This window comes from Megascapheus bottae, chromosome 17 (genome assembly GCF_031878675.1).
Source record: "Megascapheus bottae isolate mThoBot1 chromosome 17, mThoBot2.hap1, whole genome shotgun sequence".
Lineage (NCBI taxonomy): Eukaryota > Metazoa > Chordata > Mammalia > Rodentia > Geomyidae > Megascapheus > Megascapheus bottae.
The window spans coordinates 4003373-4020535 of NC_143525.1; the positions used below are offsets into that span (position 1 = coordinate 4003373).

The 17163-nt window shown below is 43.8% G+C and overlaps 1 protein-coding gene and 1 pseudogene across 4 annotated transcripts in view; one reads left to right on the forward strand and one right to left on the reverse strand.

Annotated features, from left to right (window-relative positions):
• The window catches only part of Tom1l2 (target of myb1 like 2 membrane trafficking protein), a 135644-nt gene that overhangs the window by 103350 nt on the left and 15131 nt on the right, over nt 1–17163 (reverse strand). The gene's annotated exons all lie outside the window — the stretch shown is intronic.
• On the forward strand, nt 3800–4671 carry LOC150050846 (large ribosomal subunit protein eL8 pseudogene; annotated as a pseudogene).

Genomic DNA, 17163 nt, shown 5'->3' on the forward strand with positions numbered 1-17163 from the left:
GTTTATCACTCTCTGCTGGAACCTAGAGTGAGGGTATATTAGCTGGAGGGACTTCCTCAGGAGGGGGGGTTTATTGGAGAGAGAGATTTTCCTGCCTTGATGAAGCTGTGGGGCGTCTCTGTTCATGCTCCGGGGAAGGAAGGCTGAGTGCAGGTGGACAGTGGGCCCTTTCCTCTTGTGGCTTGGACTGGTCAGGGTGTGTTTTTCCCCATCCCTCCTACTAGTCGAGAGGGACCCCAACAATATGGGGTATTTGTTTTGTTTTGTACTGTTACTAGCACTTGAATTCAGGACCCGGGCTCTGCCCTTTAGCTTTTTCTGCTAAAAACCCCAAAAAGGTGATAAAGTCAAGTAGAAACAGACAAATGGAGAGAGGAAGAACAGTCATAATATTCAATGTACGTAAGTGAAAGTGGAACTGAGGGGATAGTGGGGTTGGGAGAGATGAGGGGAATTGAAGAAAGGGGTGACACTGATCACGATGCATTGTATTCACAAACTGACATACTGAACTGAAATCACTTTGTACAACTATTCAAAGATATTTAAGTGCTAGGAACCAGTGGCTCATACCTGTAATCCTAGCTACCCAGAAGGCTGAGATATGAGGACCATGGTTCAAAGCCAGTCTGGGCATGAAAGTCCATGACTCTAATCTCCAATTAACCACCAGAAAACCAGAAGTGGTGCTGTGGCTCAAAGTGGTAGAGCACTAGCCTTGATTTGAAGAGCTCAGGGATAGTGCTCAGACCCAGAGTTCAAGCCCCATGATTAAAAAAAAAAAAGATTTGGGGCTTAGTGGTAAAATGCTTACATAGCATGCATGAAGCCCTGGGTTCAATTCCTCAGTACCACATAAACAGAAAAAATCCGAAGTGGTGCTGTGGCTCAAGTGATAGAATGCTAGCTCAGGAACAGTGCCAGGCCTTGAGTTCAAGTCACCAGGACTGTCAAAAAAAATCACACACACACAACTTTCTTGATCCTCAGGGTGATTGTCTCTAGCCAATTTTCACTTGTCTCCCATGCCTTACTGGTCCCCATGTGAACAATCAGGGTCTGAGATCCACACACAAACACAGCTGCCTTCCACACACAAACCAACCCCTTTCCTCTAATGTCTTCTCTTCCTAGCCTATCCCTTTGGCTGCTGATAAACTCTAGGAGATGATGTCAGATGTTACCTCCTTTGTGAAGGCAACCTCTCTCTCTTCCCAGGTTCGTGTACAAGAATGATTGAGCATCCCACACTGCACTCATAGGTCTGCCTCCTGATGAGAAGATGGGTGCTAAGGTGGGGAGTAGCAGCAGACAAGGTGGCCAATACCAGATAGCTGTTATCACTACAAGTTACATGAATAATAGTGCCTGAGCAGGTAGGCAGGGGCTATGCCAGGCATCACACTGCCTGGCACAAAGCAGCTGGAGGAGCTGCCCAGCAAGTGAACAGGTGAGGGCAGCAGGACGCTGAGCAGAGCTCCTTCCCGACCTGGGCTAAGGCAGCTTTGCTCTGATGCCCTTCACATGTGTGTAAAGCCCACAGCTGCAGAAGGCTAATTTAATACGGGAAAAATGCTCTGTTTCCTTCAAAGGCTCCAGACAAATGGAAAATGATACCCACAGCTTGATGATCCCCTCACCTCTACTGCTGCAGAACCTAAAGAATATTTATGATCCGTGGGATCAGAGATTTGCTGTCTTAGAAGCAAAGAAAGGTCACAAGATGAACGAATGCAGACCATCTGCTCTTGGGTGGGGAGACTCCTGTATTATTCAGAGTTATTCTCCCTGATGCACCAGGCACCTGCTTCTCTGGCTGAAATCTCCACGCCAACACAACAATTTTTATTTAACTTACAATAAAACCAACAGCTCCTCCGAGGAAGGGTGAAAAGCTGAACACAAACATGCCTAACAGGGAGCTAAGGAAGCCTTCTGGCAGGGAAGCAGGAGGCCCTGCAAAAAGCTCACAGCCCTCTCAGGGAAGGGGCACTTGTGCTTCTCATATTAAATTCTTAGTGACAAGGCTTAACGGAGGCAAATGAATGTTCCCGGAGATGTTTGCATGATTGCAAAGGAGAAAACCTCATCTGGGGCTACCATCAGAGCAGTGCCGCCTCCTCGTTTTTCATAGGCCTGCTGCTCCTCCAATTCCCAACACCACTCCTCTGACATTCCAGCAGATGCTGCCTGCCACCACCGCACAAATCCTTCATCCTTGGGGGCCAATGGAAATGCAGGATTTCCCATTAATCAGGGCCTCGGACACCGAAATAGCTCATCTGACCTTTGCAAATACCAAAGGGTGGATTGAAAGCAGAAATTGGCAAAAGGTAATACAGAAGTCTTTAGCTTTCCTTTCTGAGATGATTTTATGCAGTCATTAGCCAAGAAACAGATTGCTGAGAGGCTCCACAAGGTTAAAAATAAGGTAGAAACAGCCAAGTTGGAAATGAGGTAACCACTACCATTGCAACACGTGCATGCCTTGATGAATTATTTAGCATGCATTAAAAATATATATGGCTCAGAAATCTCCTGGCATTAGATTGAAAACAATGTCAAACTGGGAACCAGCAGTTCCCTGAATGAATACGCATACATGGAAAACAACAACAACATAGATTTTAATGTGTGATAGCAATTGGACTCAATCAAATAACAAACACCTAAATATTGCCACAGATAAAGATCTGTTATTAAAAAGAAAACAGACCCTTTTTTAGAATGTAGACTACATGGAATCAAAGCCATTATTAATCATCAACACATGTATGACTGTTTTTCTATTTATAACCTGTACAACACTGTCAATTTTGTTGATGTTTTAGGAGCAAAATCCACGCCTTAGTACTTCATGGACATTTTCTTTGTTCTAGATCAGCATCATATAAAACTGAAGCCTAAGTAACCTTAATAAAAGATAAGACTCTGGGTTTTTTCTATTTGAAAGAATTAGAGAAGCTGAGCACCAGTCATTCCTGTTATCCTAGCTACTCAGGAGGCTGAGATCTGAGGGACAAGAAAATTTGTGAGACTCTTATCTCGAATTAACCACCAAAAATCAGAAAGTCCAGCTGTGGCTCAAAGTAGTAGAGTGCTAGCCTTGACCAAAAAAGCTGAAGGACAGTGCCCTGGCCCAGGACCAGAGCCAAGTACCAATGACACTTAACTACGCAGAAAGCTGGGATCTAGAGGATCATGGTTCTAAACTAGTCACCGCAGAAAAGTTCACTGGACTCCATCTACAAAATAACCACTAAAAATGCCAGATTGGGGCCGGGAGTTTGGCCTAGTTGTAGAGTGCTTGCCTAGCATGCACAAATACCTGGGTTTGATTCCTCAGTACCACATTTATAGAAAAAGCCAGAAGTGGTGCTATGGCTCAAGTGGTAGAGCTTTAGCCTTCAGAAAGCCCAAGGACAGGGCTTAAGTTCTGAGTTAAAGTTCCAGGACTGGCAAAAAAAAAAAAAAAAAGAGACAGATTGGAGGTATAGCTCAAGTGGAAGGGCAAGCTAGAAAGCTTGAGACTCTAAGATCAAGCACAGGACCACCAATAAAATATGGAACAAGGCCGGGAGTTTGGCCTACTGATAAGAGTGCCTGCTTAGCATGCACGAAGACCCTGGTTCGATTCCTCGGTACCACATACATAGAAAAAGCCAGAAGTGGTGCAGTGCCTCAGGGTAGAATACTAGTCTTGAGGAAAGCCCAAGGACAGTGCTCAGACCCTGAGCTCAAGCCTAAGACTGGCAAAAAAAAATAAATAAATAAATATGGAACAAGCTCTCTCCAGCCACCTAAGATGCTGAAAGGAAAGAAGGCCAAGTGGAAGAAGGTGGCCCCTGCCCCTGCTGTCGTAAAAAAGCAGGAAGCCAAGAAGATGGTAAATCCTCTGTTTGAGAAAAGGCCCAAGAATTTTGGCATTGGACAGGACATCCAGCCCAAAAGGAACCTCACCCGTTTTGTCAAATGGCCCCCCTACATCCTGCTGTAACACCAAAAGGCGATCCTGTACAAGCGGTTGATTGCCTCCTGCAATCAACCAGTTTACCCAGGCCTTGGACCACCAGACAGCTATGCAGCTACTTAAGCTGCAGGCCAGAGACAAAGCAGGAGAAGAAGCAGAGATTGTTGGCCCAAGCTGAGAAGAAAGCTCCTGGCAAAGGATACATCCCCACTAAGAGACCACCAGTCCTTCGAGCAGGGGTTAACACTGGTACTACCTTGGTGGAGAACAAGAAGGCTCAGCTTGTGATGATCGCACATGACGTGGACCCCATTGAGCTGGTTGTATTCCTGCCTGCCCTGTGCCGAAAGATGGGTGTTCCTTACTGCATCATAAAGGGGAAACCAGGCTGGGCCGCCTTGTCCATAGGAAGACATGCACCACTGTTGCCTTCACCCAAGTCAACTCGGAAGACAAAGGATCTCTGGCAAAGCTGGTGGAAGCTATCAGAACCAACTACAATGACAGATACGATGATGAGATCCGTCGTCACTGAGGAGGCAACATCCTGGGTCTAAAATCTGTGGCTCGAATTGCCAAGCTGGAAAAGGCAAAGGCTAAGGAACTGGCCACTAAGCTGGGTTAAGTGTGCAATGTTAATTTCTCTGCACATGGAGATAATAAAATTGTCCTTCCTCAAAAAAAAGTATGGAACATGGTGGGTGCTGGTGGTTCATGCTTAACTACTCAAGAAGCTAAAATCTGGGTATCTTGGTTTTGAGTCAACCCAAGGAAACAAATAATTAAGTCTCTTAACATCTCCAATCAACCATCAAAAAGACGGAAAAAGAGGGGCCGGGAGTTTGGCCTAATGGTAGAGTGCACCAAGACCTGGGTGCGATTCCTCGGTACCACATACATAGAAAAAAGCCGGAAATGGTGCTGAGGCTCAAGTGGTAGAGTGCTAGCCTTGAGAAAGTCCAAGGATAATGCTTAGGCCCTGAGCTCAAGCCCAGGACTGGCAAAAAAAAAAAAAAGATGGCAAAAGAGATGTGGCTTAAGTGGTTAAACACTAGCTGTGAGCAAAAAAGCTGAGAACAAGAGGCCTTGAGTTCAATCTCCAATACTAATACGTGCATATATACAGGCATACACACTCATACACATACATATGCACACATACACACACACACGTACTCTCTCAATCAATAAATAAAACTGAATAACAGAGGAAAACAATCACTCATACAAACTTACTAGCACCCTACTTGAAATTTTATAATTTACATACTATAAAATTGGTATAATTGACATATAACAAAACTCCCACACACACACACTTTTTTGCCAGTCCTGGGGCTTGAACTCAGGGCCTAGGCACTGTTATTGAGCTTCTTTTGTTCAAGGTTAACACTCTACTGCTTGAGCCATAGTACCACTTCTGGCTTTTTTTGTTTATGTGGTACTAAGGACTCAAACCCAGGGCCTTATGCATGCTAGGCACTCTACCACTAGGCCAAATTCCCAGCCCAAAATTCGCCCTTTTGAAATGTATAATTAAGTGGGTTTTATAGAGTCATAGAGTATCACTACTATCTAACTCTACAATATTGTTTTTGTTCTTGCTGTGCTACAGATGGCACCCAGGGCTTTGACTATGCCAATGAACTATATCCCTAGCCTTAAACTCTAGAATAGTTCTAGAATCCCCAAAAGAAATCCTGGACCCATCAGTAATCATTCCCTATTTCTCTCAGCCTCCCTCAACCACAAATAATGCAAATATGGATTTGCATACTCTAGACTTATAGTATTGCAATCATACAATGTGTAGCCTTTTGTGTCTGGCTTCTTTTACTGAGCAAAATGTTTCACTTTATTTATTTCACAACGTGTGTGTGTGTGCCCATCCTGAGACTTGAACTCAGAGCTTTTCATTCAAGGCTAGTGCTCTACCACTTGAGCTACAACTCTACTTCCAGCCTTTTTGATGGTTAAAGATAAGAATCTCATGGACTTTAACGCCCAATCTGGCTTTGAACCACTATCCTGAGATAGCCTCCTGAGTAGTTAGGATTATAGGTATGCACCATTGAGGCCCAGTTTCTATTAGCTTTTATACGTTTCTTTCTCTTCTTGATTCTTACACTTTTAAAACTTGAACCTAGGACTGGGGATGTAGCTCCAATGGTAAAAATGTGTGCTTAGGATAGGCATGGTGGCTCATGCCTGTAACCCTAGCTACTCCACAGGCTGAGATCTGAGGATCACAGTTCAAAACCTACGTGGGCACTAAAGAACATGAGACTCTTATCTCCAATTAATCACTAGAAAACAGAAAGTGGGGCTGTGGCTCAAGCGGTAGGGTGGTAGTCTTGAGCTCAGGGACAGCGCCCAGACCCAGAGTTCAATCTCCAATGATCCACAAATAAATAAATAAATAAATAAAAAATGTGTGCTTAGCATCTATGAACCTGGGTTCCATTCCCAGAATCAATCACACTGTGGAAAAAAGAAACTTGATGGGCACTAGTGGCTCATGCCTATCATCTTAAGATAACCAGGAGGCTAAAATCAAAGGATCAAAGTTCAAAGCTAGTCTGAGCAGAAAAATCCTTGAGACTCCAACTCTAAAATAACCAGCAAAAAAGCCAAGCTAGAAGTGTGGCTCATATAGTCAAGCACCAGCCAAACAAAGCAAACCAAGCAAATACAAGGCCCTCAGTTCAAACCCCAGTTCTGGTGGAAAGGAAGTGAAAAGGGGAAGGATGGATGGAAGGAAAAAAAGGAGAGAAGGAGGAAAGGGAAGAGAAGAGAAAGGGAAGAGAAGAGAGAAAGGGAAGGAAACTTAATCCTTTGCTAACATTATAAAGTCAAGCCTGAAAGCTGAAGGAGGATGTTTTTCTCTCTAAATGTCACCACGCCATATCAGTTTAATTTAAACAGAAAACTCCTTGGGATTAGGAAGGTACTTAATAATACTACCTGCCTTCAGGACAACCCCACACAGTCTACCATCTTTAGCAAGAAATGGGAAAGAACTCAAAACACAGATCCAGGCAGGAAGAGCTAATTTCCATTCATTACATCTCTGTTTTGCAAATGATATGAGTTAAGCTACGTGTCTGTGTCCTCCCCTCACCACCATTTCATTTATATGCCTCATTTGTATGTTGAAGATCTAAGCTCCATGTCTCACAATATGAATGTACTTTTTGTCTGTGTGTGTGCCAGTCCTCAGGCTTGAATTCAAGGCCTGAGCATTGGCCCAGAGCTTCTTTCTGCTCAAGGCTAGCACCCTACCACTTCAGCCACCGTTCCACTTCCAGCTTTAGCTGTCTATGTGGTGCTAAGGAATAGAACTCAAGGCTTTGTGCATGCTAGGCAAGCACTCTACCACTAAGCCACATTCCCAGCCCATGACTGTACTTTTAATCAGTCTGTTTAGAAAGGCAAGTTGGTAAAAGGCTTTGTTGGGGTAGCCCTATTCCAATCTGGAACTCACAGAGGAATGGCCATGAGGACAAAACTAAAAGGTGGTGGTGCTCTGTAAACTAGGGAGAGGCTTAACCCTAGGTTAACCCTGCTAACCTTGACCTTGAACTTCTAGCCTACAGAACTGTGAAAATAAATTTTGTCAAGCCACCAGATCTGTGGTGTTTTTGTTATGGCAGCCCTCCCAAACCTCATGTGTAATGCTGCTTTTTAAAAAGCACCACTTGTATACTGAGTGCTGGAGGCTCATGCCTATAATCCTACCTACTCGGAAGGCTGAGATAAAGAGGAATATAGTTGAAAGCCAGCCTGAGATGAAAAGTTCATCGGACTTTTATCTCCAATGAACCACAAAAAAGACAGAAGTGAAACTATGGCTCAATTGGTAGAGTACCACATTTGAGGGAAAAAGCTAAAAGCTAAGGGACAGTGCCCAGACCCTTAGTTCAAACTATAGTATTGGCAGCAGGAAAAAAAAAAAAAAAAACCCACAAAAAAACAAAACCCTGAGTTGAATCCCAGAATGGAAAAAAAAAGTGAAGTTTGCCTGATTTCAAAGCTCTTATTCTTTCCAAAAGTACATGATGTATTTTTCATTATTTTGTAGCATGAGGGGTCATACTGTTAAAATAAACAACAACAAAATCTTTGTTCTATTTTTAAAGGACCAATAGATTATCTTCCCAGAACATTCCTGGTTACAGTCCAAATTATTCATTCATTGCTGAACATTTGTGAAGTGTTCTAAAAACTTATTTAATATGTTTTATATGCATTATCCAATTAGATTTTTAAATAATCCTAAGATTTTTCATATCTAGTATTAGTCGTAATGGAGGAAACTGAGGCTCAGAGACAGCAAGTGGCCATATCCTGACACTATTCATATTTCACTGAGTTCTCCAGTTTCATTTTCAAAGGCCACCTGAACTGAATTCTATGCATCAACCTTTCACCGAGACCTGTGATGCTAGGTGCTCTCAATACCAAAATAAATGTACCTCAGTTCCTACCTTGGAGGAAATGTGGAGCCCAGCTGGGGAAGATGACAGCATCCCAAGGCCTCTGCCAGCTCATGCTGGACTTTTGTGAGGAAAAAGGTGTTCCCTTCCTCAGAGCAGAACCTTGCCAAGTAACAGGCTGATGCACAGTCCCTCATTCTGACTTCAGCCCTGGGTGCTGAGAGAGCCTAGTAGGCTGTCCTGAAACAGAAGCCCGAGGGAGGCGCTTTTCCCTCCCTTACTACCCCCTTACCCCGCATATCCAAATTTCCTCCTATAGTCCTGTGAATCAAGCAAGCCGTGATCTGTGTGGGGTTCACCATCACTCTATAGAGGAGACATAGGGGGCAGGGCCTTCTCACAGTGGATGGTAGGCAGAGCCAAAATAAATAAATGAAACTACTAAGCAGAAATCACAGTGTCAGAAGGAGCCACAGGAACAGACTGTCCCAAAGACCAGATGCATGGAGAGCTGGATCTAGGAAGCCAGAGCAGGTCAAAGCCAAAGAAAGGCTAGGCCCTAAACAACATTTTCCTGCAATGTTCTCAGATACTGGTATGGATATTTAATGCCTATGTTTCCCACACTGGTGGCTTCTACCTCAGACTTGTTTCCCTGCCACACCAAGTCCCTCTCTCCCCTCTTAGCAGTACTTAGTATTACTAGAGTAAGGAGCAGTAGTTTTGGAGCCTCAACTCAACTTCTCAGTGACCCCCTCAGGCTTACAATGTCCCCAACATCACTGATCACCAAGTGCATGAAATGTATGAGACTTTATCTGACAGGAGCCTGTCCCAGCCCCCAAGCCTCCCAACTGGGTCAGAAGAGTATGACAAAGGCCCCTTCCCGCAACTCAGAGATTCCAGGAGCAGCCCAGCCCCCTCCCACTCTAATCTGATTTGGGCCAGGATAGGCTATGAAAAAAGTTCACAAGGAGTAATCAGGAGACCAGAGGGGAGGATAACAGCAGTTCTATGACCAGAGGACACTCTGTGTGTTCTGAGTCTCATCTCATTGGAGGAACAAAATCTCCCCATACATACAAGAAGCAGAAGAGACAGCCATTCAGACAGGGGAGGATAAAAGCAAAGGCCCAGAGGCTGGCAGTGTACCTCAGAAGGTGTCTAAGCTTAGGGTAGCCAAAAGCTAGAAGAATGATCCTATGTAATAGGCTTTGGACCACCAACAGGTGATAATGGGTAGGTCAAAGCAGTGGTGGTAAAACAAAACAAAACAACACTGGACTTATCTCTTGAGATCCTTTAGTGTCAATAATGTGCTAGAGCTCCTGCCCACCACCCTTGCAATGCTCTGTAACTTCCCTTTTTCTAAAGGGAGTGAGCATTAGCTAGGAACTTTAGACAGATAACAAAACTGCCTGGCCCTCATATATTTATTATTATTATTATTATTATTATTATTATTATTATTATTGATTTGAGGTGTTGGGGATCAAAATCATGGCTTCACATGAGCTATAACACTAAGCTATACCCCTAGTCTTTCTCTTATCAATGTTACTTTGGATTAATGTTAAGTCTGCTTTATAAAATTTCTAATAGTTACGAAATGGTAACCTCTCTACATAATACCTTACTAATATCAATAAAACTATATTTTAAGAGTAAATTTACAAAAAAAAAATCGTGCCAGTCCTAGGGCTTAAACTCAGAGCCTAGGGGTTGTCCCTGAGCTTCTTTTGCTCCAGGCTAGCATTTTACCACAGCTCCACTTCCAACTTTTTGGTAGATAATTCAAAATAAGAGTCTCATAGACTTTCCTACCTGGGATGGCTTCAAACTACAATTCTCAGATTTCAGCCTCCTGAATACCTAGGATAACAGTTATGAACCACAAGGGTCTAGCTTGCAAAAAAATATTTTAAGGAAGTTACTATAAAGAAAATAATGTATAAATGACAGCATAGGTGTCTTGTACATAAGTGGTTACCATTACTCTGTAGAGGAGAGGTTAGGGCAGGGCCAGGCCAGCTCACAGTGAACAGTGGGCAGGGCCAAAAAAAGAAAAGAGAGAGGGGGGGACTAGGGAGGGAAAGAGAGAGGGAGAGAGGTAAGGAGAGAGGGAAAGAGAAGAGAAGAGAACTAAATAGAAACCACAATGTTAGAGGGAGCAACAGCAGTAGACTGTCCCAGAGACCAGGTGAATGGCTTCCAGGATAAATGGAAATCTTGAGATCTTAGACTTAGCCAGAGTCTTGGTGTACAGGAAAGGGAAATGGTAAAACCAGATTCTTCTAGGTGACCAATAGGCTGGGACAACCCAGCCAAAGGATGGGCTGTTTCATTTTCACCTCCTCAGAGCCTTACAGGACCTGGAGATATTAGTCTATTTTCTAAGGCCAATAACCTGATGCCACAGACAGTGTGAGTTATAAAGGAGAAGTTTCTTTTGGCTCATAGCTCTAGAGATCTGGAATCAAGAGTCCACATCTAGTGATAGCTTTTAGCCAGCAGAATCCCAAGGAAACAGAGTATCACAAAGCAAGAGAAAATATGAATGTAGAGCTGCTAGTATTGCCTAGTGGTAGAGTACTTGCCTAGTATTCACAAAACCCTGGGTTGAATTCCTTGGTACCCCATACACAGAAAAAGCCTGAAGTGGCGCTGTGGCTAAACTGGTAGAGGGTTAGCCTTGAGAAAGCCCAAGGACAGTGCCCAGGCCTTGAGTTCAAGCCCAAGGACTTGGGAAAAAAAAGGTATGTATGTATATGTGTGTCTCTTCTGGTCTCTCTTTCCCACTTCCCCCGAAATTCAATCATGGAGACTCCACTTTAATCCTAATCACTTTAAGACTTCACCTCCAGAGAACAGACAAATTAACTTCTCCCCTCTCAAAACCTCACAGTGGGGTCCAAATTTCAACACCTCCAGTTTGTCCCTTAGAGGACACATGCCACTACATCCACACCACAGCAGATTTCTATATCTAACCTCAGTTAGATCTGTATCTAATCCTCAGTTCAAACCCCATCACACACACACACACACACGCACGCACGCACGCACGCACGCATGCACGCACGCACACACTCTAAAAGTCCTGGCTGGTCTTTCAAAGGCAAGGGAACAGTGAATCTCAGCAGCTCACCACACAAGCATTTCCTACCATTTCATTTTCAAAGGAACATGGTGATCGGGAAGGAAGTTAGCTGAAGGCCAACTTTGATGGAGAGGAATTTGAGATGGTTTTCTGTTAGACAGTATGGGCCAACAACAATCAAATACCGTCTCTCCTGCTCAGATGTGGAAGCATATAAATCACACTCAGCATTAAAGAGGGTGTAAAGCAAATGGGGCTTTGTTGGTGAGAGGTAATTCAGAAGGTTCTTTTTTTTTTTTTTTCCCCAGTCATGGGGCTTGAACTCAGGGCCTAGGCTCTGTCCCTGAGCTCTTTTGCTCAAGGCTAGTGCCCTACCACTTTGAGCTACAGCTCCACTTCCAGTTTTATAGTGGCTAAGATAAGACTCTCACAGACTTTCCTGCCCAAGCTGCCTTTTTTTTTTTTTTTGCCAGTACTGGGCTTTGAACTCAGGGCCTGAGCACTGTCCTTGGGCTTTCTCAAGGCCAGAGCTCTACACTTGAGCCACAGCACCACTTCTGGCTTTCTCCTATGTATATGGTACCGAAGAATTAAACCCGGGTCTTTGTGTATTCTAGGCAAGCACTCTACCACTAGGCCAAACTCCCAGCCCACCAGGCTGCCTTTTACCTGTGATCCTCAGATTTCAGACTCCTGAGTAGCTAGGATTACAGGTGGGAGCCACCAGTGCCCAGGCAGAATATTCCTTTGGAGGGCAATTTGGCAATGGCTGTCAAAATTCCCAAGGTTCCCACAATCTAAGACAGACATTTTTACATTTAGAAGAAATGAGCCAAGTACTAGTGGCTCGCACTTGTAATCCTAACTACTGAGGAGGCTGAGATCTGAGGCTAGGGTTTCAAAGCTAGCCCAGGCAGAAAAGACCATGACACTCGTGTTTTTGTTTTTTGTTTTTTCTTTGAGACTCTTTATTTCCAATGAGCCACAAGAAAATTGGAAGTGGTGCTGTGGCTCAAAATGGTAAAGCAAAAATGCTCAGAGACAGTACCTAGGCCTTAAGTTCAAGCCCCAGGATCAAAACAAAATGAAAAAATGTTTAAGGGTACAATGAAAATTGTCTCTTGGGACAAAAAAAAGCCACTGTCCACCACTAAAAGAATGGCTACATAAATTTAGTATCCACTCTATAAGATGTTATGGGTGCTAGGAGCATAGCCTAGTGGTAGAGTGCTCACCTAGCATGCACAAAGCCCTGTGTTCAATTCCTCGGTACCACACACACAGAAAAAGCCAAAAGTGGCACTGTAGCTCAGATCACTAACCTTGAATAAAAAGTGTTAAGGACAGTGCCCAGGCCCTGAGTTCAAGCCCCAAACTAGCAAAAAAAATAAATAAATAAAATTTAAAAATAAAAAGATGTTATGCACAACAAGATAGATCTGAATGTACAAGATAAGAACTCCAAAACATACCATTCTATGGCAAATGCAAGTTGTAAGATGAAGCAGATATAGGATCCCATCTATACAGAAACAACTTCATAGAACGAGAACCACACATGAAACAGCTACCAGGCATTATCTCTAGGAAGTACAGTGAGGGTGGGGAAGTGGGTGCTTGCTCTTTATATAATAAATGTACCTCTATTGGCTTATTCTTAAAAACAAGAAAGTGTCAATATCCATTCACTGAAGGACAAGCTACTTTGGGATGCCCAGTTGGCATAAAAAGGTCAGAGATTAGGGGCCGGGAGTTTGGCCTGGTGGTAGAATGCCTAGCATGCACGAAGACCCAGGCTTGATTCCTCAGTACCACATACATAGAAAAAAGCTGGAAGTGGTGCTGTGGCTCAAGTAGTAGAGTTCTAGCCTTGAGAAAGCCTAAGGACAGTGCTCAAGCCCTGAGCTCAGCCCAGGACTGGCAAAAAAAAAAAAAAAAAAAAAAAAAGGTCAGAGATGCAGCATCTGGGTAGAGGAATGTTAAATTGGTATGAAGAACTTTGGAATGCTGATTCTGTGACAGAAAGGCCCCTTAGCCACTCGAGGGCACACTTCCTCTGCCAACTCCATAGGAAGGCTGGAGCCTTACCTTCCTCAATGCCAGCTTTCTAACTACCATGACAGGGCTGCAAATGGAATTTCTGGAAGACTGGGTCCAATAGGCTGGTCCTTACCCTTCAGCAACCTCTGATCTATCTCTTAGAACTCTGAGGCAGAGACCATTTCACAACCATCACCCTAAGTTTAACAGGTTTTGAAACTAAAGCTCCCTCGGGATATTCTCTAACATAAGAGCCCTTGCTTTATGAAGTTCAATGCAAGCTAAAGGACACTTTTCCCTCCTCCTAGTCCCTTTTTCTCCCTGGCCATCCCCTACCCACCCTTCAAATCTAGGTCTAGGCAGGATTCCCTCCCCCGAAACTGCTTTCTGATACCAGCACCCTGGGTGGACTATGCACTTCTCCTCTGAGCCTTCCATCAGGTTTTGTCTCCACCTTTGTCAAAGGATTCACCCTGGGCACTGACACAGGAAACTCCCTGAGGGTACTGACTCCCTTGCTCAGTATTAAGTCAGACAAGTACTCAGGAGTCCTGGGAACTGTCCTTCACCCGTCACACTATAACCTCTCTGAGTAAGTGTTTCACAGTATGTCCCCCAAAAGTATGCAACCACCTCCCATACTCATTAGAATGGCTATTATTAAAAGAGAGAAAGAGATAAGAGAAGGGAAGGAAGGAAGGAAGGAAGGAAGGAAGGAAGGAAGGAAGGAAGGAAGGAAGGAAGGAGCTGCTCAAGGGACTCATGCCTATAAGTACAGCTACTCAGAAGACTGAGATCTGAGAGTGCTAGTTTGAAGCCAGCCCGAATGGCAAATATGACTCATTTCTAAATAGCAAAAAAAAAGCTGAAATTAGATATGTAACTCAACTGGTAGAACATCAGCTGTGAGTGGAAAAACCTAAATGAGAGCTGGAAGCCTAGAGTTCAAGCTCCAGTACCAGTACACAGCACACACACACACACACACACACACATGAAAAGAAAAGAAGGAGGTAGAAGAGAAGGAAGGAAAGAAAGAAAAATAACAATATTAATGAAATGCACTTCTGGTGGGAATATGCAGCTGCTATGGAAATAGTATAATGGTACCCCCCAAATTAAAAAAAAAATGCCACATGATTCCACTTCTAGTGCGTGTGTGTGTCTTAGGGCTTGAACTCAGGGCCTCCGCACTCTTCCTGAGTTTTTATGCTCAAGGTTAGTGTTCTACCACTCTGAGCCACTGTGCCATTTCTAGCTTTTTGGTGGTTAACTGGAGAATAAGAGTCTCACAAGCTTTCTTGCCTGGGCTGCCTTTGAACTGCAAGCCTTTGATTACAACCTCCTGAGAAGCTAGGATTACAGGTGTGAGCCACCAGCACCCAGCTATGCTTCCATTTCTAGTTATGCACTCAAATGCTTTGAAAACAAGGAGTCAAATATGTGTGTAAAGCCATGTTCATAGCAGTATTATTCAAAATAGTCAAACAGTGGAAATAAACAAATATCCATCAGTGGATGAATAGGTAATCAAGATGCTGTCTATCTTTACAAAGGAAGGAGATACTCTGAGTAAGAAAGGAAGCAGTGAAGGAACTAAAAATACAGCTATAAACTAAACTGGGAAGCAGGTGTGGTGTCATTAGACAAAATCCTAATGGACTTCAGTAGGAAGATAATAATTCCTGAAGTTGACAAGGAGGGAAGGAGGGAAGGAAGGAAGGAAGGAAGGAAAGAAGGAAGGAAGGAAGGAAGGAAGGAAGGAAGGAAGGGCATTGTAAGTACATTTTAGGCCTGAGGGCAAGATTTGACATAGCAGTTACAAATAACAATAAATAGAAATCAACAAAAGGCTCCTTATAATCCTCCCTACATTCTTTGGCTTTTTTAAATTCAGTTTAAAAACCATGTTTAGCTTGATAAAAAGGATAGTGCCCAGGCCCTGAGTTCAAGCCCCAAGCCCCAGGACTGGCAAAAACAACAACAATCTCAAGGGCAAATATAGTGCTAAGTTTCTAACCTCTTTCCTCATGTGCTTCTGCTTCTCCCTTGTGCTTTCACACAAGCACAAATCCTGCTTTCAACCATGCTTGACTCAAAAGAGTTCCCCACCAGGCTAGGAGTTTGGCCTAGTGGTAGAGTGTTTGCCTAGCATGCACAAAGACCCAAGTTTGATTCTTCCGTACCACAGACATAGAAAAAAGCCGGAAGTGGTGCTGTGGCTCAAGTGGTAGAGCTCTAGCCTTGAGGAAAAAATCCAAGGACAGTGCTCAGGCCCTGAGCCCAAGCCCATGACTGGCAAAAAAAAGTTCCCTACCCACAGCTTCAGCTTTCCTTACTATGGTCCTGCACTCTCATTTTCATTTTCCAAGTCAAAATTCCACCTCACCCTACCCAGTGCACTTAAACAGTAGTTACTTAAAGTTCAGGAGCTTCCAGACCACTCTGAGGCAGTGGGAGGACCTAAGCTAGGTCCTGGAAGTTAATAGATCTCTATAGCAAGAGAAAAGAAGGTGTGCATGCAGGAGCCACAACACACTACACTGAGTGAGACTGGAGAGTGCACACAGAGCAGGTGTCTGCAAGAGAAGACAGGAATGGTGAAGGCTTTGCATGCCACGCTCTGTTTACAAGTCAATCTTAGGAGTTGAGGAGTTCCAGGAAGTTTCTGGCTGATTTGCCAAGTGTGAATTGGCTACAAAGTATAGAAAAGAGAAGAAAAGTGGAGAAAGAAGACCAATTAAGTGATAGCCTAAAAGCTCAAGCTTGAATAGGGCTGGACTAAGTTAAAGGAAGCAAAAACTAAGAAAAGAAAAATGCTAAAGATATTATAAAGGGCAAAAAAACCCACAAATAGTAAATTCTGCAGCCAAGGCCCACAGAATCTCAGGGTAGAGTGCCATTCCTCCATTCATGTGCCCAGCCCCTTCCCTGACCTCTCTTCCTTCTGCTATTGCTCACCCCTGGAGCAATCTGCCTCTGTGTTCAAAGAGGATTTATAAAATTAAAATGAGTGTATCTCATGGGCACCTTGTCAGAAATGTGCCATTACAAGTGACATTTCTGGGTGTCAGAGTTAGTCTCTCGTCTGCTGGTGGATCCAATTTGCCCAGCTGACAAGTGAAAAGACTGTGACACCAACAATTATAGAAACAAACTCAACCTAGAATCTGGAAATCAAGCTGTTCTTTCCATCTCTTCCATCACACTCAGCAGACAATATGGGAGCTCCCTGGCAGAAGGCCCTCATTTCTCAACCACAGCAGTTCTGAGGGAACAGCAGGATCCTAGACTACATGACCTTTCATGATGGCAGGTGGAGAAAATGAGGTACACATATATGATTTCTAAGGATGTCAAGAAGAAAAGCTGAAAACCTCTTCAAAGCATCACTAGGTTCAAAACAGCTCACTTAACTACAATCCTAGAACAAGTAAAACAAAGCTGTGGCAACAGGTAAGATCAGTGGTGACCTCCCAAATGTATGGGAGGCAGGGGGAGGAGCTGCCTGGGAAGTTCTCATAACAGAAGTTTCTAAAGTGAGGTTGATGGTCTGTATGGTATGGAGTACATATATGCATTCGTTAAAGTGTAACAACTTAGCTGGGCACCAGTGG